The sequence below is a fragment of the Tupaia chinensis genome, unplaced genomic scaffold (assembly GCF_000334495.1).
Source record: "Tupaia chinensis unplaced genomic scaffold, TupChi_1.0 Scaffold000460_1, whole genome shotgun sequence".
Lineage (NCBI taxonomy): Eukaryota > Metazoa > Chordata > Mammalia > Scandentia > Tupaiidae > Tupaia > Tupaia belangeri.
In genome coordinates this window covers 259,193-282,707 of record NW_006159969.1, presented here as the reverse complement: position 1 = coordinate 282,707, position 23,515 = coordinate 259,193, and positions in this window count along the sequence as shown.

Genomic DNA, 23,515 nt, shown 5'->3' with positions numbered 1-23,515 from the left:
GGAGAATAGAGGAGAAGGGATTGCTGTGAGGCCATGACCCCTGGAGGAGACTTCTCTCTTTCTGTTTCTCTGTATTTCCAGCAAGCACATGCACCCTATAGCAAAAAATCTCTTAAAAAAATAGGTGAAATAATACAAAGGAGTGAATTATACAAATGGGTGACTATTTGTCTAGTACCCATTATAATTTGTAAATTTTTTATTAAAGCAAGGGTATTATTCTGTTGTCAATGGAAAAGACATAAATTCAATGTGTAGAATTTCTTTTAGGTAATATTTTTCCACTGAGTATGCAGAGACTAGTCATTAGGTGAAGATACTGTAAAATGTGTATGTTTTAAAATATTGATATATAATATTATTTATTAAATAGCAAGTTTATTAAATTAAATTTTGATTGTTAAATATTTAAATAATTACTAGACTGCTATCTACAATATTATTAACAGGAAGAAAAAAACCCTTTTCAATGCACTTATAATGATTATTTTGTATATCTAGTGGCAGTGGTTGGACTCAGGAATGGTGAAAAATCTAAGACCTGGTAAAATTGTAAGTCATAGGTTAGAAGAATAAGAAACTATCTTCCTTTCAAGCCTCCTAGTCTTCTAAGGTTATATAGGGCTGGAGACTTGGTCTGAGTAAGCCAGTAGAGGTCACAAAGCTTGGGAACCTGTTCTGCATGGTTCAATTAGGACTAAACATGGAAATAAACACAGATACTCTATGGAATACTACTCAGCCATAAGAAAACAAACAAACAAACAAAGAAACAGAAACCAAGATCCTGGCATTTGATAGAAAGTGGATGACTATGGAAAATTTACTGCTGAGTGAAGCAAGCCAGACTATGAAAGAGAGACATCGTATGTCTCCACTTAATATATACTGACTGTGCACATTGTGGTGGAAACTGAAACATTAGAAGTTAATGTCTCTGTATTGACTGACATGCATGGCATTCCCTTTTGAAAAAGCAATGTAATACACTGTAAAGTTATATGTAATCCAATGTAATATAAAGAAGATAATGATGATAATAAAAAATAAAAAAGAAGATATAGAAGCATGGAAAATGGTTATGGATACTGGAGACAGTATGAGAAGAGGGCGGGAGAAATGGGAGAGTGTGAGGAAATAAAGTAAGGAGAAAAATAGAGAGCCAATACATTTATGGGACACAGAAATGGATTGTTATCAATTGATAATGTGCATAGTATTCTCACCTGGACTGGTGTGAAGTATATTCATGTTGGGTAAATTCACTTTACAAGCTAAGTGATGTATAGTAATCGAATGTATAAAATAAATTTTTAAAAAGATAAGCTTATTGACACACTTTTAAGAAGACTACTGCCCTGGGATTGCTATGAAAGCCTCACTTAATGGTATTACATAGAAAATTCTGGGCATAGTTTATGATGAGAGATCTTTCAGCTCTGGCTACCTGTTAGAAGTGTCTATTCCTGCCCTAACATGTTTAAAACCATCTTCCCATTATAAAAAGCATGCAAGAAAAAAAGTCCTATGCCAAAGAAAACCCACAGTTAGTATAAAAATTATGTCTTCTGCAAAGCATATTGAAAGAAAGCAAATCTCCTTCAAAATCACTTAATAATACTCAGAACAAAACAAACAAACAAACAAGAAAACACTACTCCAAACAAGTACATGGAATAAAGGACTAAGAATTCATTCTTATGGGCTGAGAAACAATACACGTAATGTTGAACAAAAAAATTATTCTGGTTCCTAATATAACATATTAAATGCAGAACAAATAAGGAATGAGAAGACCTCTTTCATTCTGCATTTGTATACATTGAAATGACAATTGTTATTTTAGATTCCAGTGTATGTTTTTCTTTCATGTTGGAATTTTGATCCATATCTTCTTATTATGCTTGTTGTTTTCTATCATTCTTCTGACCAATGAAAGTACATACAAATGAGAATTTGGAAATAATTATTTTGTCTGACTTTCTTGTTTTGGTAATTTGCAATAGAAAGTATGCAATGCTTATCAGCCTGGAAACTAAAAAACTAGTTCAGAAGTTTCCTTTGCTTGGTTAATTCCTATCAACATTTTAAAGTTAATCCTAAATTCAAATTTTCCTAGAATCAGAGTCTGTTACTATATATATTTTTGAAAGACAAAACAGAGATGACATATCTGACCTTCTCTTTGTGACTTAAGTTACTTAGTTACTCAAACAAGTTTCATATTATTTATTTCCATAAAAAAATCCAAATTATCCCTCCATGATATAACCCAATAATGACATTCTTAAGAAACCTCCTCCTATTATTAAAAATCACCTGACAGGCCCAGTCATAGTAGTGCAGTGATGGTGCAGAACTCTGCAATGCAGGAGGCCACATGGAAGACTGGGGCGTCAGTCTGAACACACTGGAGTCATATGCTCATGGATTCTGACTAGCAGGGAATAGTATGGGGACGATTGTGGTGTGAGGCCCCATTGAGGTTGCTTGTATCTCTCCCTTTCTTTCCATGTTTCTCTCTCTCACGAGAGAAATAATTAACTTTACAAAATCATATGATAAAAGCAACTGTTCCTTTGGGGGAAATAAAGATTAAGACTTAAGTTTTCAGGGTCACAATTCTAGAAGTTCCAAAGTAATGAAAATTTGATTATCTAATTATACAGTCAATAATACAGCTGATATAGATGAAAACTTGCAAGACAAATGCATATACAGTTCATCCCCTGTATCCACAGGTTCCCTGTCCATGGGATCAATTATGAAATGAGGGACAAAGTAACACCCTAAAGAGAAGTGCTGAAGATGTTTACATTTTCCTTCCCACTTATAGCAGGTGCTATGACTATTTATATGTAATCTAGGGATGATTTAAAGTACATGGGAGGACATGTGTAAGTATTATGCAAATACTATGCCATCTTATATAAGACACTTGAGTGACTGCAGATTTTAGTATCTATGCTTAGCGTGGTTTAAGCCACTGGGTCTAGCACTCGAACCGTGGTTGACAACGTGGGAGTCCAGCAATGTAACCATTATGCCATTTGCTGGTCCTGCTTTGCTTTCTTATTCCTTTGATAGGCAGCTAACAAGGCCTGCCTTGTTCTATACAAATAACAGAATAAATTCAATATATTGGTAATATTCTATGTTGTATATACATACGAAACATTTCATTTTCTTGCCTCTGTGAGCTGAGTCAGACTGAAAATAATAAGACAATTTATATTTAGAACAGTGACATGCTTGGCCTGAGCTTTATTTCAGTTCATATTAGAATCCAGGCCTGTCTGGCCTTGTTTGGTAGATTGATAGGGCCATCCTACTAGGAGTCATTTGCAATGGGGACATGAAGGCACTAGGATGCTGGCATCATTTAGAAGAATGAATAATATGAAATGCATTCATGCAATGGAATATATTTCCAGTTAAAATAAACAACATGTATCAACATGGATAAATCTCAAAAATACAAAATTGACTAAAATAAGATCAAATTGTAAAAGGACAAAATATAAGTAGGAAGTATTGCTTATGGACTTTTCTATACAATAATACATAAAGTCTATATTTTAGAAAATCATGCCTAGAAAATTACATACACACTTCAACCAAATGAATTTTTTCTAAGCAAAAATGTGAAACTAGATGGAGGGAGATACCAAATAGATTGCAGTTTTCCTATTTCTTAATAAAAATTTGGAAAAACCAGTAGTCTTAAAACCACAGCTTTAAAGCAAAACATTTCCTCAATGAGTTCTATTAATACAAGTAATGCAGGTTTTTAAACAGTCACACAAAGTACAGTAATTAGGGTCATTGGTTCTTTGACACATTAGCTTAAAGATTCAAAGGCAAAACATTCATAATTATAACTGAAAAATACTTGGGAACCAACGTTTAACTTCCAACTTAACTTTTCCCAACAGCCTTGAAATGCAAAACATTATTTATTGTTAATATGATTGCAAATTGAGAAGAAATTTAAAATGATTGGAGATGTGAATTAGAAAAATGTATCTGGGCTGCTTTGTGAATTTTAAGAGGATTTAGAGATAAAAGAACTTCAGAAATGATCTAGTTTCGTGTATTTTCTAGCACGTAGAGATCCAAAAAGTAGCAATGGGAATGGGGATGGATGAGGAGTGAAGCAGTTTATTAGCTGTATTATAAGGTTACTAAAACCTGAATGGAATTTTCTGCTAACCTAATAAAATGAATTTCTATACCTCTTTGATTTTTGTCTGAAATCATAATAATTCTGTATGGTAACATTGCTCAACTCATGTTGATGGGAAGATCTGATTGTCAGATATATTTATATATGATTAATAAACTTCAAGAAAATGAATAATTGTATAAGTTTTAGGCAATACAACTTTTAACATATGAATTTATATGAAAATAATAGAAAGGGCTCTTGATAATAAAAAGGACAATAAAAATAGGTATTATTTAGCCAATTTTAAAGAACTAGAATCTAAAAGTTTTAATGGTCTGGTCACAGCTGGAGTTAAGGAGACAGTCTGTGGCCTAACCCAGGACACTTTACTTGCTGATGTATTATTGTCTTCTTTGTTGAAAGAGAAAATGAGACAGGAATTTCCTAGGCTGACTTGAATTTCAAATAAGTGATTGGCTGAAAATGCAGTAATTCTCAAAAGAGATGAATTGGTAGAAATATGGTGACTCTATCAACTTGGAAAGGCTATTAAGAGTATCCTAGAGAAAGCATAATTGAAAGGGAGCTAACATTGACTGAGTACCTCCTGTGAATACACCAATGCTCTTCATTATTTCCTTAATTTACCTCTACTTCCTCAATTTGTTATTACTCTCTTCCACAAATGAGAAAAATGATCTCCAGAATTGTGTGGTTTGCACATTGACACATGCGAAGTACTGAGCCAGCATTTGACATCAGATCTCTCTACACCTTCATGAGTTGTGAGTGAGCCAGGATCATTCAGAGAACCTGGGCTCAAGCACTGATTTTCCTAACCATTTGTACTATGAACGCTTTATATGATAATCACAATAACACTACGTGTACATTTTGCTTTTAGTTTGGTAGAAGGTCCTATACTCATTGGAGAAAGATGGGGTGGTGGAGCAGGTGGTATACTCAGTGAGGCACAAGACTGCTTACTACATGGTTGACCAGGATGGAGCCTGGACCTAGTGGCTTGAAAATCACAACAGCAAGTGTATGTGGTGCTCAAAATCTCAAGAAGAGAATGGAGAAGATGGAATTTGGTGTGGCCATACCCCCTAGAGAGTGATTTCTCACTTTTCCACTCTCTGTCTTTCTCTATCTCTTTGGCAAATGGACTGGACGCACCCTATGGGGAGTAAAAGTGAGAGCGCATCTTCCTCCCCCTCACACTGGAGATGACCATGCCATGTCACAATCCTTTCTCCTCCACTCTCACTCTCCCCTCAGAATTTTTGGGCATGCACGCACATGTGTCCAGTGGGGCGTGTTTCTCAAGCTGCCAGGTCCAGTTTCCAACTGCAATGCCAGACAAGGTATACAATGCCTTAATCATCGTGCCACATGACTGGCCTGGTTAGGTGTATGCAATTTAATACATTGTTTTATGTCCGCATAATTCCTACAAAAGAATGAGCCCCTAGAAGAAAGCAGTAGAAGCATGGCCTCTGTGGGAACCTAAGAATCAGAACTTCTCTGGATATGCTAATCTAACCTGTCTGAGTAAGGTCATATTTCTAAGGAATAGAATTCAAGGGCAACATATGACCAGCAGATGGCATAATGGTTACATCGCTGGACTCTCCCGTAATGGACCACGGTTAGAATCTGGGACCTGGGGCTTAAAACTCACACCATGCGCATGTGCTCACATGCCCAAGATCCCAAGGGGAGAATGGAGGAGAAGGGATTAAGGCCATAGCGGACCCCAGAGTTTACCACAGGGATTGAGTAACCTGATTGGTACCGACTATGATATTGTGAAACATATATTTGGTCTTCATTTCTGTTTTCCGGCCAACTATCCTTAAAATCCTTGGAATCTCCAAAGTGAGAAATATCTTTTTGTATCCTAATACCTGATAGCTGACAGCCCTTATATAACCACAGGGTAGAGGAGGGTCATAGAGAAAAACCAAGAAATTAAAAAACACAACAACAAACACACACAAACAAAATTATGTAATTTGGCCACTTCCAAACTGCAGGTAGTGAAAGAGGTCTAAAGGTTAAGCTAATGATCACTGATGTAATCAATCATGCCTAAATAATGAAATCTCCATGAAAATCCAAAGGACAAATTTCAGAAGTGCTATCAGAGAGCTGAGGTTCCTACAGGGTAAAACATCTAAAGAGGATCTAGAAACTTGGTTTATGCATCTCTTCATCTGTATCCTTTGCAATATCATTTATAATAAACTGGTATATGTTTATTATATTGTCCAAGTCAATGTTTTCTTTTTTCCAAATTATTTTATTTATTATTATTTTTGTTGCTATTGTTTTTAATTCACCAGAAAGAGACAGAGCAAGAGGGAGAGCGAGAAAGCAAGCTACCAGGTTCAGGACTTAAACTGCTGTTGGTCACGTGGGAGTCCAGTATCACAACTACTATACCACCTGCTGGCCCCAAGTACAATGTTTTCATCAATAAAACTTATAAAAACATTGATTTATATGAAAAAATAATAAAAAGGAGCTCTTGGTGATAAAAGAATGAAAAAAATGGGTATAAGTTAGCTATTTTGAAAAACTAGAATCTAAGAGGTTTATTTATGCCCCCATGAATTCTGTGAAGTGTTATAGCAAATCGAACTTAAGGAGGAATTGGTGGAAATATCCAATTTATAGCCTGTCAAGAGAATAGGTAGCTGTCTACTACTACTCGTGATGGGCATCTGAAGTGCAGGGCAATCTTGTGGGACTGAGCCCTCACTATGAGGAATGTAATGCTACCTGTAGGTAAATAGTGTCATAATGGAATTGAATGAGAGGACACTGTGCAGAACTGAGTGGTCGCTTGGTGAGTGGGAGCTAGGGGAGAACCCACACATTTGAAGTGTCCTGTGTTGCTGTGTTCTGAAGGTATAGCAGGAAAACACTGAGTCTGTTCTTCCCTGCATCTTTTTTTTTTTTTAGAGGTGTTTTTGCTATAGGGCGCGTGCGCTCACCAGACAGAGAGAGAGAGAGAGACAGAGAGACAGAAAGCAAGAAATCACCCCCGAGGGGGGATGGTCACGCCACAATCCCTTCTTCTCCATTCTCCTGTTGGGATCTTGGGCACGCACACACACGCGCCCAGCATGAGTTTACCACTGGGTCCGGGACACGAACCGTGGTCAACTATGTGGGAGTCCAGCTACAAAGCCATTACACTAACTGCTGGTCCCCCTTTTCCCTGTATCTTTACACTGTCACTTGCTGAAAATGTAAACAGTGTGTACCCTTAACTTACTCTGTGTTATAACGAGATTAACGAGCCTGCAGAATGCTTGCTCTGTGTTACTGTTTCTAACAAGGTCAGCGGACAGTAGCTGTATTCATTTCCTACTGCTGCTTTAACAAATTACATAATTCTTGGGACTCAACACCACACAAATGTGTATCTTCTATGGCTTATAAATCCACTCTAGGTCTCACTGGGCTGAAATTAAGGTGTGAGGAAGGCTGCATTTTTTCTGGAGGTTCTCAGGGAGAATTTCTTTCTTTGTCTCTTCTAGATTCTAGAGGCTGCCTGGGTGGCTTGGTTTATGGCACCTGCCTCCATCATCAAAGCCAGCAATGTGGGATCTCTCAGTCCCTTTCTGACTCTGATGTTCAATCTACCTTTTTAATTTACAGGAAACATTGGGATTCTATCAGACCAACCCAGATAATCAAGAATAATCTTCCTAGCTCACAGCCATTAATTTAATCATGTATGCAACCTCCCTTCAGAGGTTTCAGGGATTAGGAAGTGAACATCTTGGCGTGGGCATTATTCTGACTACCACCATGATACTTTTTAGTAACTCCTTTTCATAGGAAAGATGTTTGCAGGGTACTCAACCTTGAGTCTTTTCTCTTCCTACCCCAAAGAAGATGGTTTGTATAACTAACTTCTATCTCCTCCACAGCACACAGCAGAAAGCGAGGAGCTCCTCCTTAGTGGCAGGATATGGTAGTTTCTACAGTTCACCATGTGGAGAAATGAAGATATCCTAAGTTCCAGAACTGCCCGCTTATGTGCTACAGTGAATTAAAAGTCAAGGGATCTACACGAGTCTTGTGTTCAACTCCTTTTCTCCCTCTTCTTCCAGACTTGATTTTTATGCTTTATTTTGGTTTTCTTTTAGAACCCAATCATTTCTTTATCATAAATTTGACATTATATTGAATCTATCTCTTTACTAATGTATCTTCTCTACTGAAGTAGGAGATCCTCAAGGGCAATGACAACAATTTCTTTTGTCTGTGTGCCTGGTAACTACCACAGAACTTGGCACAAATATACTTACAACACTTATATAACTTTACCACTCATATATTTGTTGAGTTAGCCTGTATTTGTTCAGTCTGGTCGTTTTTCCTTCAGTATTGTATGTTAGATATTTTGTATCAGTTAAAAATCCATGTTATTTCCTATTCAATTAGCAATCCCCATGGATGGAGTTCAAAGAGTCCAAAAGATGCTTAAATATATGCATAAAGTGTTAGGTATATGAAGATTCATTAAAAAGGCCATGAGAATTTTGAATTTAAAATATTTTATACTGAAATAAACATGTACTTTATTTCTGTCTTGCTGTGAACTGTTTGTAAGACAGAAAAATATTATTTTCAGCAATGTCATCTTATGAAAGTTCCTGATAATCTCTTGGTCTGCTGCTGGCAAGAATGTTACACACATCTGTAGACATTTTTGACAGGGTGAAGGTTCAACCTCACACAGCACAGAATAAAAGATGGTAGCAGCTTATTTTTGAGAAGCAATTGGATATCTTATACATGTCACTCTTGAATGGCCACAGTTACTTTTTCCATAATGAAAGGTCTAATTGCTTTGGGTCCCAGTTTCCATTTTCAAGCTGGTCTGGGGCATTAGTGTCTGTCTCCATTAGCCCTTGCTGGAAGTTATTTGTATGATACTTTTGATGCCAGCTGCATTACAAAACTGTTGATGGCCAGTATTTTGGCCTGTGATAATTGGGTGCTTTCAGTGTTAGAACTGCCAAGCTGTTAATTAGTTTGATGTAAAGAGTCCGCATCCACTTTTTATTTTCATTTTGATCTGCCAGCATTATCTTCTTTTTAAGTAGATCTCTGCTAAAGTATTTTGAGAAGTGCTTGTTTTCACAAAATAATCATCCTGGATTAGTGAGTTATGAACAGCTGCCTATTATAAGAGCTGATTTAGTTCATTACTCGAAGCATGAACCCAAACATCACTGGTGCACAGAAAATTTACAGGAAATCCACTTTTGCCACGCTCTGACAACAGCATAGCAAATCAAGGTAGTGCTCTGGGACTAAAGCAATTTCACTATTCATAGAACTTTGATATCTAATGGTTTCTTGATTAGCAGAGGAAAGCTATACACATAAAAAACCTAGTCTAATAGAGGAAAAAAGGCTAAGCTACTTTCGACGCCACTGTGGACTAGTGTATTTTTCTTTTCTTCCCATTCGTCCATCCTAAAATGCTGCTACGGTTACACAAAAGTTTGATTCCAATGACCCTGCCTCATGTGGGATTAGGGTTTCTAATGAGTGTTTCTACTTTCACCACTCGTTTTACTGATAGATTTGAAGATTCCAGATTGACTTTGCCAAGTTGGCAGTTAGGCAAGAAAATCATTAAAATTGAAAATGGCATGGCTCTAACAGTCTTTGAGCACATTTGAAACTCAAGAATGGCTAGAGCTGCCACATGGTGTGATAGATTTTATTTGGAAGCAGGTCATCCATGCAGCATAATGTCTAGGAGGAGCACAATGAGTGTTATGAATTACAATCCTCATCAAATGAGAATGATGAAAATGCTAGTAACAAAACTGATAACATGATGGCTCTTGTCAAAGACAGTGCAATGGCTAATTATTAGACTGGCTTGCTACATGATCATGGCAGAGAGCACTGTGTAATGAGATGAATTTGGACATAGAGGATATCAGGAGTCTTGAGTTCTAGATTTGCTTATCACGCTTAGCATTTCTCTGGCCTTCAGAAAGGCAAACTAATTTTCTGAGTGTCATTTCCCCCACCAGCAAAGGGGACTAGGAATGGAGATTAACCATGAGTGGGCACAAGGAAGATTATTGAGGTGATAGAAATGCTTTAAAAATGCAACTTGGTATGGTTTCTAAAAATTATTGAATTATATATTTAAAATGGACAAATGTATGTAGTTTGAGGGATGCCTGCAAGGCTGGTGAAATATTGTTTCTTTTTAAAAGGTTTTTAATGAAACATTGTTCCTAAGTGAGCTTGTGAGAATGTTGCCTGAAAAGATTGGCATTGAAGTCAGTGGGCTGAGAGAGACCCATCTTCAGTGTGGGCAGAGACTATTCAATCCACTGGAAGTATGGGAGGAACAAACAGAGGAAGTAAGATTCTATTTCCTTTCTCTCTCTTTCTATCCTTTCTTATAGAGAGCTGTATGTTTTACTCTTCCATCCTTGCTCCTCCATTCACTCCTTGGCTATGTTAGTTCCTGCTGGCTCCCAGCCCCTGCTCCCCTTCAGCCAAACAAACTCCCAGTTCTTTAACCTTTGGAATCTGGACTCATACCAGTGGCTGTCTTAGGGTGTTTTGGTGTGCAGCCTCTTGAGGGTTCCCTTCAGATTTCAGACAGAAACTGCAACAGCTTCCCTGTTTTAGAATCTTGCAGCTGTTTTGTTATTTTATTCCAGAGGGTATGTGTACTCATTGGCGAGAAAGACAGGGAGAGCAAGAGAGAGAGAGAATACCCTTTAATGGGACATGGTCACACCGCAATCCTTTTTCCTCCATTACTCTCTCCCATCAGGATGTTGGGCACAAATACACATATGTTCGGCATATTTTTCAAGCTCTTGGGCCAGAATCAGAACCATCATCAGCCATGTGGGATTAAACACCTTATGTACAGCACTTATTCACTAAAGGACAGACCCTTGCAGACAACCTATTGTGATATTTTTCCAACTTATGATGGTGTAAGATAATTCCTTTAATAAATTATTCTCTCATTCTAATCTGAAAGAATTGTATACATAAAAATCACAAAGACAAGAAATAATGACACCGAGCTCCCTTCCAGCTCTAATAGTCTAAAACATGGAAATTGATTGAAGTGATACAAATAGAAAAAAAAATAGAAATTTAAAAATCCAGTGAAAATGTCCAGAAAATTCTATTACTTAAGTAGTCTGTTAGGAAAGTAGCAAAGGGAGAAAATTACTTTATTTTACACAGCCTAATATTGATGTTCTCAGGGGCCCAATTATTCCTTTATGAGTTACCTGGTGCAGTGAAGAAAGGAAACATGATAGTTTCTATCTCTGCGTTAAGAGGATTCCCATGGCATAGCCACCTGGGAGTCCACAGTCCAGAGTGAAATCATTGTCTGCTTCAATCTCAGCCAGAGAGGCGGGAGGGAAATGAGAAGGGCATGAAGATAACAAGTCTACAAGACAAGATGGAAACTGCTTTATCAAGGCGGCCTCGTTTGCAGGCATTGGGCCTTACACAAAACTTGACCAAAATAATAAATTATATCAGCAAAGTGCTAGAGCTGATAGTCTCTAAATGCTTTAAATAAATGTCCTATTTATTATTCTTACTCATATTTTATATTTCTGATTTGTTTATCAATTCACCTATCTTTCTGGTTTCTATTTCAGAATTACTTGCTTTTTTCTTTATTGCACCTTGGTTACTATATTTTTGGGCTTCCTTTTTGCTAAATTTTTACATTAAAAGGTCTTAGTTAATTCACTTTTGTTTTTGATTTCACATTGAGAGCTTATAAGGCAACTTGCCTTTAAACATAGCTTTAGCCACAGTTGTAAGTTTTCATACATTGTTAGTTGTGATGAGTTTAATCAGTAGTATCAATTCAGTGAGATATACACGTGAATTATTTTTCTCTAATTTTTTCTTTTAGTCATGACTCTCTTTCCAACTCTTTATTGACAACTTGGGCAGATTTTATTTGCTTTTGGTTATGAAAATTCAGTCAAATTATATATGTATTAGGCAATTCTAGTGGAAATCTGTTGGTAAGAAGAGTAAACTACAACTCAAATAGCAATTGTGTGGAAGTGACAGGAGCTATCAACATAAGGAGAAAAATCTTTTATGGGAAAAAAGCAAGCAGAATTATTCAAAATAAATAGCACATAGTTTGGTATGTTCTAGCTTACTGTATGAAATTGGTAGGGCTATCCAATGAAGATAATAATCTCTTTTTGGGGGGGGGGAGACAGAAATTATCCAAAATAAATAGAATTCTGATCACATTTTAGATCAGCATTCTGTATGGGTTTTCTGAAAATTGCCAGTTAGTAAATATGTTGTTTTTTAAACCATCTAATTTCTGTAACAGACACTCAGCTTCACCCTTGTAGCAGGAAAGCAGCCATAGACAACAAGCAAACAAATGGATGTGGTTATGTTCCAATAAAACTTTATTTGCCTATATAGGCAAGAGATCTGATTTGACCTCAAGCCATATATCCCAGCTTCATTCTAGACTGTGTGCAAGTGACACGAAAATTAACAAAAGAATATTGGGGGTGGGGCATGAAAACATATTCAAAGTAAATTATATTCATATTGGTATTACATTCAAATTGGACTCAGAAGGGAGTAGAAATTCAAACCCATTGAACTGATGGGTCTCTGAGACTTTGAATTCACTGATATTGTAAGATTTGTTTCCCTCCTGACTCTCTGACCCTAAAAGAAGCCAGTAGTGTCCCTTACTTATTTTTTTTATCTTTTAAATTTTATTCCAGAGGGTATGTGCAAAAGCATAGAAAAGAAAAGGGGAAAGAGACAAAACATTCACCATATCACACCTCAATTCTTTCTCTCCTAGTTCTCCTTCATTTTGGGATTTGGGGCACACATGTACATGTGCCAGGCATTTTTTTTTCAATCAGGATGGTCACCACTCACAGGCCTTGCAAGATTCAGCCAGTTTAACTACCAGACTATGGGCTGACCCAACATTTTTTTTGTTTAAATTGTCTGAAGGTATGTGCACTACCAGAGAGAGGAAGAAAGAGAGAAAGGGAAAAAGCACTTCCAGTGGGGTGTGTTCACACCACCATCCTTTCTCCTGAATTTCTTCATCCTGTCAGGATTTGGGGCATGCATACACACACGCCCCATGGGATTTTCTTTAAGCCCTGGGGTTGGAATTCAAACCATGGTCGGCCATGTGGGATCCAACTCCATTAACACTAGACTACATTGGTTGGCCAACTAAGCTGAGAAACGGATGACTTGGGGAAGGAAGTAGACTCCTTGGGGAAAAAAAAATGGAATGGACTTAGCTCTGAGCAGATATAACACTGACTAGTTTGAGTGGAACATAGAACCTAAGGAGGGAGGATCAGGAAATATGTCTGTAATACAATAAATAATTCAAGGCTCAGATTATGTTTGGTTAGTTTGAGGAACAAGGATTTAAGTATATGAACCCTGCTCTTGCTTCTGTTTTTTCAGCTAGCATGCTGAAAAGGCCATTCTCAAGTAAGCAGGTGACTTTAAGAAGTATAGAGTAGCTAAGTCGTGCTGAATTCCTACACCCACTGAAGTGGTCATATGAAGTGAAGTTCACTGACCCCTATAGTTAACGTAAGTCTCTCACTCTCCATCCATCTGTTTTCTTTACAAAACATCTCTTGGCACTATTTATGATGCTGCAGAGGTGTATAGCCTGATTGAAACGTGGAGCCATGTTTGGTTTGAAGTTGATGTTAGTATACTCTGAGCAAGTGTGATAAATAGGTTTTGTGTTTCTCTAGGTGCCTCTCCATGTAAATTGATGACTGCTGCCCAGGGGAATGAGCTGGGCCTGGAAACAAGAAGAGAGATTAGTTTAAGTGTGACAAGGCCATAATCTGTAACAAGGAACATCGATCATTGTCACACAAGAGAACCACAATGCTAGGAAGACCCTCTCTGCTTGGAAAAGGTCTCTCACTTTGTGGCTGACAGTTCAGACCTCCTTAACTCAACGCCACTCGTTTTCTCCAAAAAAGCTCTTGTATTCAAATTTGACAAAATAATTACTGCTACCATTTGGCTTTGAATGACTCAATTATGGCTGCAGTCACTTGGTTTAGTAATTACTAAAATTATGGTTTGGGCCCAAGGCCAGTTCTATCTTTCCTCTCTTCTCCCTGGAAGTAGGGAGAGGCACTTTTATAGGAAAATAGATGGTGATTCAGGAGCCAGGTTGTAACACTTCATTTTAAATGACCTCAGTCAATGGGAAAATAAAACTAAACAGCATAGCTGAGAACAGGGCTCAATTTTTTTATTCTTGCTCTTTAGGAAATCTGGCACACTGAAATGCTATGCTTACTTTTTAAGGAAAATTCTGGTCTCTCCATGAATGCCATGAACATTTTTTTTCCCTGTTTATTCTTGTTCTTATGCTAACTTTGCTAGAATTTGTTATTAACTAATTATTTAATCCATGGTATTTTGTCTAACTAGGGCAAAGATGATAAGTTCTTATTTTTATTTTTTTAAATTGACATGTAAAACTGTATGTATTACCAATGTATAATATAAAATACACACTGTTTCCTAGGATGACATTGGGGACAAGAAAACCTCTGAGAAGCATAGAGAGTTAAAGATTTTTTAGAGCATAAGTTTTACTTGGTTTGAAAGTTTTATCAGAGTTTTATGGCTGAAATTTCTGGGTATATAGGAGATAATATTGAGTCATGTAAAGAAAACATGAACAAGTCTCAAATTCTGGATCTGTCATTTTTGTCCTGTATAACCTTGGTTAAGTCATGTATTTTTAGTAGTCTTGGTTTCCTTATTTATAAATGGAGATTAATATAGAATACTTCCTTCATGTAGTGATATGAGGATCAAATAAAGTACAGAAGATCACATAAACAAGAAGTGAACAAATAAAAAAGAACTGAAATGATGGTAGATATTAAATCTACCAATATTAATAAGCACTTTACATGTGAAGGGTCTAAGTATGCCAATAAAATACAAAGACTTCCAAAGTGGGGAAAAACAAACAAATGAACAAAAACAAACAAACAAACAAAACAAGACCCAACTATGTGTAGTCTACAAGAAACCAACTTTAAATTAAAGACTGAGATCAAAATCAAAAGGATAAAAAATGATATACTACATTAACACTAACCAAAAGAGTGTTAAAGTAGGTATATTAATTTCAAAGAAGCAAACTGCAGATCAAGAAAAATTGTCAGCGATGAACAGGGATAATATATAGTGGTAAAGGTTTCAATTCTCTAAGAAGATATGCACCTAACAACAGTATCAAAATATATAAAGCAGGGCCAGCCCCATGTCTTCGTGGTAAAGGCAGTGGGAGCCTACATGGCTGACAGCATTGTTTAAATACTAGAATACTAGACCCAGTGACTTGAAAAACATGTGCATGTATGTGCCAGATTTTGACAAGGTGAAGAAATGGAGGAGATCGGATTACAACATGACATGCTCTATCTGGGCTGGGGGGTGTTCTCCTTTTCCCTTTCTCTCTGACTTTCTCTCTGGTAAATGTATACACCAGCTAGCACTTTTTTTTTTTTAATAAGAAAGATGGGACCAGCAGGTTGCATAATGGTTATGTCACTGGACTCCCACGTAGTACACTGTGGTTCAAGTCTCAGACGTGGTGGCTTAAAACTCACACCAGGCACATGTGCGTGTGTGGCCAAAACCACCAGAGGAGAATGAAGAAGAAGGGATTGAGGCATGGCCACACCCTCTGGCAGGGGGTGATTTCTTACTTTCTGTGTCTCTGTTTCTCTGTCTCTCTGGAAAGTGCACATGCCCTATAGCAAAAAATTTCTCAGGAAAAAAAAAAAAACCTGAAAGAAAAAAATACATAAAGAAAAGCAAAAAATGATAAAACTACAAAGAGAAAAAACTATGCATTGCTATAATCAGAGACTTCAGTACCACCCTTCTTTCAGTAACTGATAGATCAAACATGCAAAAAAATCAGTATATAGTTGATCTGAGCCAAATGATCAATCAACTTGATTGAATGGACATTTGTAGAATACTCCATCTTACAACAGCACAGTCATCTCAAGTTCACGTAAAACATTTATGAAAATTGACCACATTCTGGCCCATGAAACATACCTTAACAGATTTAAGGCATAAGAATCAAAGAAAGTATACTTTCATGTAACAATGCAATTAAACCAAAAATCAATGACAGAAAGATAACTGAAAAATCCCCAAATATGTAGGGAATTAAAGACCCCAAGAAACAGAGAACTAGAACAAGACATGAACTCAGGAAGCTGTAGTCATCATTTCCTTTGATATGTTGGCAAAGGGAGTACCTTGGAGAAAAATGTCCTATTTTATTGTCACATATAAAGAAGAAAATAACAAGATTGGGACAAGATTTCAGTACTCTTCCAGATAACTAAGTTAGTAAGACTTCTCTTGTATATTCCTGTACATAAATAGAGTCAATCCTCATTATTTGTAGATTCTATAATTTAAAAATTAGCCCTCTTCCTTATATTTATTTGTTAATGAACCAAGAACCATGTAGTCTTGGCTCATCAACATTGAACTCAGAACCAATAGCACTGTACATAACTCATGCCTGAACTAAGCTTATCCAACACACATATGTTTTGCATAGGGCAACTCACAGATTTTTTTTTTTTACATTTAGGAAAATGAGACATTTCAACACTGAGTTTGGAGACCATTAAATAGCAAAATCACAAGAAAATCCAAAACACAAAAAATGCAAGAAACATGGCCCTAAACAGAACATAAATAGTACAATTATTTATAGTATGAGAATTGAAACAAGAAATTAGAATATCACCTTGTCCTATTGTGAAGGGGCGAGTTGAGTGACTCTCTGTTTTTGTAAATAATTTTAAAATGCCATACACATTGATGGGAGGGGAAAAACTTGTCAAAATAAAAAAAAAAGGAAAATGAAAAGTCAAAATATAAACTTAGATTTTTCTGACTTCAAAGCTCATGATCTTTCAGCTATTTCACATTAGATTCTTTTCATGAATGCACATATTTCTGAGCATGAATAGACATGCTTCTCAGTAGGATAAACTGCTCTAGCTCCAGTGAGAAAAAAATAGTTCAAAACACAGTAATTTTATTCTATAGAACAGTTGTTCTCAATCTGGGGGAAATTTTGCCTCCACAGGGGACATTTAACAACCTGAAAGTATTTTTTGATTGCCATACTAGGGTGGGGGAAGGTGTCACTGGCATCTACTGGGTAAAGACAAATATGGTACTTAATATACTGCAATACAGAACATAGAATTACTTGGCCCAATAGTACTTAGCTAGAGAAACTCTAGTCTAAAGCTATGGAATGTGCACAAAGTGAGAATTGCTGGAATCCCAAGTACCTAGTGTAGTAGCTTTGGACTCAGGTGGGAAAAAAAAAAGGTTCTGATCTCTCAACCACTAACGGTCAGATGAATTACCCAACATCATCTTGCCACTGTTATTTTAAGATCTTTCTGAGTTCTAAGCACTCTCATTTTGGATGCTTATACATTCCTCTCAGGGCAACCTCTTCCTCTCTAAGGTGCTTCAGGATTTTTAGAAAGTAGGAATGGAGGAAGTGAAAATAAGAATAGGGGGAACCAGCAGTTAGCGTAATGGCTATGTCGCTGGATTCCCACGTAGTCGACTGTGGTTCGCTTCCCGGACCCGGTGGCTTAAATCTCACGCCGGGCGCGTGTGCATGCGTGCCCAAGATCCCGAGAGGAGAATGGAGGAGAAGGGATTGCGGTGTGGCCATCCCCCCTGGGGGGTGATTTCTCGCTTTCTGTCTCTATGTCTCTCTCTGTCTGTCTGGCGAGTGCACGCGCCCTATAGCGAAAAACCTCTCAAAAAAAAAAAAAAAAAAAGAAAGAAAATAAGAATAGGAGAGAAAGAAAACAATGGAGGATAAAATAGAAATATAGATTTCTCATTTTCCTTCTCTCTGTATCTGTTCAGCCAGCACATGTACCCCTATGGCATAACCAAAAAATTAATTAATTAATTAATTTTTAAAAAAAGGACCAAAATATAAGGCTCAAAGAGAAACTCGAATGACCCTCCCTCTCTTCTTCCTTCTTCTCTTTCTTTCTCCCATCATCCCTCTAGTTCTACCTTCTACCCCTCTCTCTTCCTTTCTTTCAACATATACTTAATGAATTATGTTTACTGTGCCAGGAACTGTGTAGAGGTGAATATCTCCTAAGGGTAACTTACTACTAATGAGTATTGTATTTACAAAGTACTTTTACCATCTAACATCTTATTTAAACCTTTTATCTTTCTATTATTTTTTTTAGCTATCGGTCATGTGCACTTGCTAGAGACATGGAAAGAGAAAGTATAAATCTCCTTTTTCCCTAGAGGCGATGATCACACCGCAAGACTCCCTCCAACACTCTCTTCTCCAGATCATGGGTGTGCATGCACACGCACCTGGTGCATTTTTCAAGCCATCAGATCTGAGCCCTGAACCATGCAATTGGCCACATGGGAATCCAGCCGCCTTCACCATATGCCGCCTGGCTGGCCCTTGACCCTTTTCATAAGCTTCATTTCACAGATGAGTAAATTAAGGCTTAAGAAGCATATGTGGGGAACCAGCAGTTAGCGTAATGGCTATGTCGCTGGACTCCCACGTAGTCTACCGCGGTTCGTGTCCCGCGGTGGCCTTTTAAGCCCGGTGGCTTAAAACTCACGCCGGGCGCGTGTGCATGCGTGCCCAAGATCCCGAGAGGAGAATGGAGGAGAAGGGATTGCGGCGTGACCATCCCCCCTGGGGGGTGATTTCTCGCTTTCTGTCTCTATGTCTCTCTCTGTCTGTCTGGCGAGCGCACGCGCCCTACAGTGAAAATCTCTCCAAAAAAAAAAAAAGAAGCATATGTGAACTTGCCTAGAATGAGTAAGTCATGTCTATAGCATTCTTTCCTTTTCCTTTTTTTTTCTTTCTTTCTTTCTTTCTTTTTTTTTTTTTTTTTTTAGAGAGGTTTTTGCTATGGGGCCCGGGCCCTCACCAACCAATTAGAGAGGTTTTTGCTATAGGGCACGTGCGCTCACCAGACAGACAGAGAGAGACAGAGAGATAGAAAGCGAGAAATCACCCCCCGGGAGGAGTGGCCACACCTCAATCCCTTCTCCTCCATTCTCCTCTTGGGATCTTGGGCACGCACGCACACGCGCCCGGCGTGAGTTTAAGCTACGGAGTCCAGAACTCGATCCGCGGTCGACTATGTGGGAGTCCAGCGACATAGCCATTACGCTAACTGCTGGTCCCGATATATCATTCTTTCCTTTATGAAATGCTTCTATAGGTGTGAAGATTATAGAAATAGGTGGCCCTTTATTGCCTACAGTTACAGGATTATCAGAATTGGTGTCTATTCTGGCTTATAAAATTAAATAAAACACATTTTTAAATGATGTCTTGGTCATTTCTTAATGAAATCTTCTCAAAATCACACTAAAATTCTTGTTTTACTTAACTGTTAGTAGGTGGCAAACTAACACAAAGTATCTTGTCCAATGATCCTAAATAGTCTATGAGATAAATTGGTTTCATTTGGGTGTAAGAGAGGTTGAGTACTCTGTATAAACATGACTGAACTTAAAAGTAGCTTAACAGTCAGAAAAGTAACATTATAGAAAAAAAAATTTAATTTATAGTAACTTTCCAAATAGTTGTTTATATTAATTGATATTTAGTCATGAATGAGTAACAGGTCCCAATTTTTTTACTATTATTTTGGGTCCAAAATTTAGTGCACAAATAACTGAGATGTTTATTAAGCACCTTCCATATATGCTAAAAGGTTTATTTCTGTCTTCTATTTAAAAAGAGACACTTTTCTCAGGAACCAGCAGTTAGCGTAATGGCTATGTCGCTGGACTCCCACGTAGTTGACCGCGGTTCACGTCATGGACCCAGTGGCTTAAAACTCACGCCGGGCTCATGTGTGTGCGTGCCCAAGATCTCGAGAGGAGAATGGAGGAGAAGGGATTGCAGCGTGACCATCCCCCCTGGGGGGTAATTTCTTGTTTTCTGTCTCTCTCTGTCTGTCTGGCGAGCACACGCGCCCTATAGTGAAAAACCTCTCAAAAAAAAAAAAAAAAGAGAGACACTTTTCTGATTAAATAATTTAAATACAAATATTAATGTTATTCAGCAATTGCTACATCGGGAAATCATTGACCAGGAAAAGCTCTTACATCTAGCACTTCTGTTGTCTTCTGAGTCAGGTCACTGGAATGTTGGCTATGATTGTCTATTACAAAATTCGAGTTCTGGTGACCTCTAAATCATGAATCTGAATCCTGTATTACCCAGAGATCGCATCTTAAAGTCACTCGGTACATTGCTTGGGAATCTTCATGGAAAAGGTCGATGTGTCTGTTTTCCCAGACCATCACAGAACTTGTCCTGTGTTCTATATTCTGTCTCTAAGGCAAACAAAGCAGAGGTAATACACTCAGGCAGGTTGATGTAGCAGCTAAAGCTCAAATGAGTGTGGACTCCTCCAAATTCCCTGGAAGGTAAAATTTCCAAATAATGCCATATCTATTATTTTCTCTTTTCACGATAAAGACTTAGTACATTACTTTTGGAAAGAATGACTTGAAACCTCAGCAAAAGGCATGAAAGGTAAATGACCAGCTTGGTTAGAATTATTTAAAAAGCAATAATTACTAAAACTGTGCAACTAGGAGGGATCTAGACATAGGCTACTTTTTTTTTTTTTTAAATTTTCCAGAGGGCACACGTGCTCACCAGAGAGACAGAGAGAAAGAGAAGAAGAAAATATTCCTCAAGGGCATAGTCACTTTGCAGTCCCTTTTCTATTTTCCCGTCCTTTCAGAATTTTAGGCATGTATACTTACACACCTTGCATGCTTCTCAAGCTGGGCTGGACATGGGAATCGAACCATGCAGTTAGTCATGTGGGATATAGCTGTCTTGGCCATCAAGCCATGAGCTGGCTCCAGCACAGGCTATTGCTAAATTCGATGACCTGGTATTAGTAGAAACTTGAAAAAAAAAAAAATGAGCTTGAAGAAGAGATGGAATGATTTGAAAAATAAAATTTGGAAAAAAGTTTGTTCTTAATATTTGTGGGGACCAGCAGTTGGCGTAATGGCTATATCACTGGACTCCCATGCAGTCGACTGTGGTTCGAGTCCTGGACCCAGTGGCTTAAACTCACGCTGGGTGTGTGTGCTTGTGTGCCCAAGATCCTGAGAGGAGAATGGAGAAGAAGGGATTGTAGCATGGCCTTCTTGCCCGGGGAGTTGATTTCTCATATATATATATATATACATATATATATACACACACACACACACATATGTATATAACTAATACAATAGATACATAACATATATAAGGTTTAAGTAATAACAGCAACCTGAATGCCTAAGATACACTATTCGAGCTAAGGAATAGAACATGCCTATGCCTTTGAAGATCTCTGTATGACTTGATGTCATTTCTCTCCCTCTCCAATATCTGGTGTAAATGCTACCTTTTATTTTAGGTTTCTTATTTACATTGCTTTCTTTTTTTTTTAAATTTATTCATTTTCTACATTAATTCACTATACACCATCACAACACACAAATGAATTTTCCATCCAAAATACACTGTGCATTGGCTCAATCAAGCACATCAACATACATGTTCTCAGCAAATAATTTTCCAATTCTTATGTCCTGCATACCTTGCCTTTTGTTTTGCCATCCCTGATTCCCCATCCTTCACCCTCTGCCATGTCCCATCCTCCTCCCACCCCCATTGTCCCTGGCATCCATGGTTGCCCTCCATGCCATCCCCCCCCCTTTCAATTGTTCTGCCAACGAACTTAATTAGTCTAAATATATCCAATAGCTAGCACAGCTGACACATACCTATACATGAACCCAAGTCTGACTTTAGGCATAAACCCCAGTGAGTAGAATGAACATACTATAAAGTAGTACCCAGCTGTGCCCACACAGCTCACTGCAGTCGTCAAATATGCATTTTTTTTTTTACAAAATGATACGAACAGTTTCACCGTTTTTTTTTTCTCCTGCAACTTTTTTTGTTTTACATTGCTTTCTTTACAAATAGTTTGCCCCATAATAATGTGTGTCTAAATTTTGTAATTTATTTTTTTAATTTATGTCACAAAGTCTTTATTCTTCATTTTTCTTTTATATTTTTATTTTTATACAAGGATTCAATTTTACTGATATTTTCCTCTTTAAAAAAAATCTCCAGAGGGCATGTGCTTTCACCAGAGACAGAGAGAGACAAAGACAAAGACACAAGGAGAGAGAGAGAAGGAATCTCTCTTGGGGCATGGTCATGCTGCAATCCCTTTTTTATTTTTTTCTCTTTAAATTTATTTATTTTTTACATTAATTCACTATACATCATTACAGCATACAGATGAATTTTCCATCCAAAATACACTGTGTATTGGCTCAATCAAGCACATCAACATACATGTTATCAGCAAATAATTTTCCAATTCTTATGTCTTGCAATCCCTTTTTCATTTCTTTCTCTTTTCAGAATTTTGGGCACATACGCGTGCCCAGTGTGTTTCTCAAGCTGCCAGGTCCAGGACTAGAACCATGCTGATGGCTATATGGGATCCAGCCTCCTTAACTACCAGGCCATGGGCTGGCCTGATGTGTTCCTCTTTAATTTCATTTTTTTTTTCCTTTCAACAACTTTGAATGCAACCAGTTCTGTTATTTTGATGGTTATTGTAGGCCTTTTAACATGCGTATTATACTTATATCTAATAAATATTGGGTTGTTAGGAAAGTCATGGCACATTTTTGCATAGAAAAATATGTCATGACTTTCCTAACAACCCAATATTTATTAGATATAAGTATAATAGAGAGGTTTTTGCTATAGGGCGCCTGCGCTCGCCAGACAGACAGAGAGAGACATAGAGACAGAAAGCGAGAAAGCACCCCCCCAGGGGGGATGGTCAAGCCACAATCCCCTCTCCTCCATTCTCTTCTCAGGATCCTGGGCACGCATGCACTCGCGCCCAGCGTGAGTTCCAAGCCACCAGGTCCGGGATGCGAACCGCGGTCGACCACGTGGGAGTCCAGCGACACTAACTGCTGGTTCCCTATCTTTGCCTTTTTTGACACCATGGAAATAACTTAGATTGTTTTGAGTTCAATTACTTCCCTTCTAGCTTTTATGCTATTATTTTTCAACATTAAAGCTTTACCTTTATTTTAATACCACAATATGAACACTGT